The sequence below is a fragment of the Chaetura pelagica genome, unplaced genomic scaffold (assembly GCF_000747805.2).
Source record: "Chaetura pelagica isolate M959 unplaced genomic scaffold, ChaPel_1.0 scaffold383, whole genome shotgun sequence".
NCBI classification, from domain to species: Eukaryota; Metazoa; Chordata; class Aves; order Apodiformes; family Apodidae; genus Chaetura; species Chaetura pelagica.
The window spans coordinates 831,742-834,279 of NW_009952804.1; positions in this window are offsets into that span (position 1 = coordinate 831,742).

Below are 2,538 nucleotides of genomic sequence, written 5' to 3' on the forward strand. Positions count from 1 at the left end.
TAGTCCTGTCTATCCAGATACTGCCACCAGCAGTTCATCCTCATTTTACAGATTCAGATTATATTGTTACTTCAGAATTGCTCTGGATTTAAATGACTAATCCATTTGTGTCAGCCTGTGTAGCTCTGCAGCAACCTTTTGCCTGACATGAAACCTCAAGAAGTCTAAAATTACTGGAGACTGTGTAAGTATCCCAGCACCAAGGGAGAGGTGGCACAAATGACCTTATTGGTTCAAAGTATAAAATAAGTAAATTGGTAGGGTTGGGCATCATATGTGTTCACTGAAGGCTGTAAATCTTGCTAGTCTTGCTCAGTTCAGTGGGTGTTTTTCAGAATGTTTTAGAGTTCAGGTTTGTTGAAATAAATGTCCCATGTATTTGAACCCCATGAGACTGAAAAACTTGGCCATGAGTCTCATGACTTTCTTATGAGATTTCCAGCTTTTCTGCTTCTGGTCTTGGCTTGAAGTACCATGAGAATATTTTTTCATGGTATTTCAACACTTCCAGTTTCAAATTCTAGACTTTATTGAAAAACCCTAATAAAAGCTTTAAGGGGTGGTGTGTGTTTTTTATTTATTTACACTAAAAATGGCATAATGATACAGATTTGCTGTCTGTGAGTGCATGCTTTTGGAAATAAGGGTTTGGGTCCAGGGATTTTATTTAAATTCTTCTCTAATTTTAAGCTTTTGAGACATTCTGTATCTTACGCAGCATTTGTGGGGGAGAACAAATAACTGTTTGATTGAGTTTATCAGCTAAGCTAGATACAAACAAGAAAACCTCTGTGCTTCCAAACTCAAGTGTCTTCTCAATGTCTAGAGGACCACTGCAGTCTGAGTTGAGAACTGTCAGCTTCGTTTTCTTTATTTCTGCATACTCATTTGTTTTAGGCTGAGAGAAGCAAGTTCTCTGCTTGATATATTATCACTGAAGAACAGCTGTAAGATACATATCTTAGGCAGCAAGGGCTGCAAGGAAAATTTACTGGCACCTGTGGCACCTGAAGTGTTCTTGGTTATTATACCCAGAAAAAGCTTCCAACTTTACCAAGCCTTTTACACTTTTTGTGTTTTCTGACACAGATGCATCAGACTGGTGTTGTCTGAATAAATACTAGTGCATCTGCCCAAAGACATGGTTCTTACTTGTACAGATTTTACTTTTGATCCTGGAAGATTAGCAAGATCTGTAAATGGACAGTTTGTAGTAGGTTTCCTGGTTGTACTGATATGATGCAGTAGTTCTAATGCAATGAGAACAGGGCCAAAACTGGGGGAAAATTAGCTGCCTTGTTCTCCCTCTCTGAATTGTCTACACAAAACACAGGCTTAGGTCCATCTACTCTTTTGAGTTTGACATTTATTTAGAGTAGCGTAGCTTGATTAGCATCCTGGCTGTGTAGAGCTGTGAAGTGCATTTACACTCTGAGGTTGTTTTCTGCTTCCAGGACTGTGCAAAGCAACAGTATTGCGGGAACTCTAAGGATCATATTTTACTTTTGCAAAATGCTGAATATTCTAGCTGCAAATATGTGTTTGCAGGAGAAAAGAAATCTCATTCATGCATGGATAAAAGACACAGAAGACTGAAATTCTCTTGATATTGGGGACTTCATATTGAATGAGAGATGAATAAACTATGATTCCTCAAGAATATCAAGGTGTCCTTTCAAGGCCCTATCCTGTAAAACCTAACCTTATCTCTAGCCCTTTCCCTTTGCAAGCCAGTAGATATTCGACACAGGAGCTGACGTTAAGACATGAGGAAAAGCTTGTGTTGTTTCAAGAAGCCTTGGCAGGCTCAGGAGGACTTATGTCAAGAGCTGCTTATTTCTAATATTGTACAGAGAATTCCTCCTGCTATTTCTTCCAGATGATGAACAGCTCATTCATTTATTTATTTGGATTAGCTCTACTAAAATATGACATGCTTCTAAATGCTTTTCTCTCTAATTCCCAAAGGATGGCCCTTTCTCATGGGGATGTATGTCCTTAAGTCATTTAACATGCTTAACTCCCACTACTCAGAACAAGGGTAAAGCTGCTGATTCCAGGGCACCCAGGATCTCCTAGAAAGCTTAGAGCACTTGGTATCGAAGGAGTTGGAAAAGGAATGTGGCATAAGGCTGCATAAGGAGGCATCAAAATGTCTGCTGCTTTTCCACTGACTCTGGCAGTCATCTGACTAACAAGAACCTAAGTAGGTGCCTGTTGGACTCAGAACAGCTAAAAGAAATGAATGAATGGAGGGCACCTCTCTAAGCCTTATTTGATCATGACCTACCTAGTTTTGAATTTTATTAGGCCCACATCAAAGTGCAGAGACCTTCTAAATAAACCTAGGATGCATGCAAATTTCAGTTTTGTTTTGTTTGGAGATTTGTGAGGTTGGTCGTACACAGAAGAGAAGTTCTGGTTGGACTCTGAAGCTAGGTAGAGTGTGGGTATTTGGATTGTGTTTCCTTTGGAAATGGAGTTTACTGAAATCTGGAGCGCAAAGGGAAACCTGGAGTGACTCCAAGCAGGGAAAGA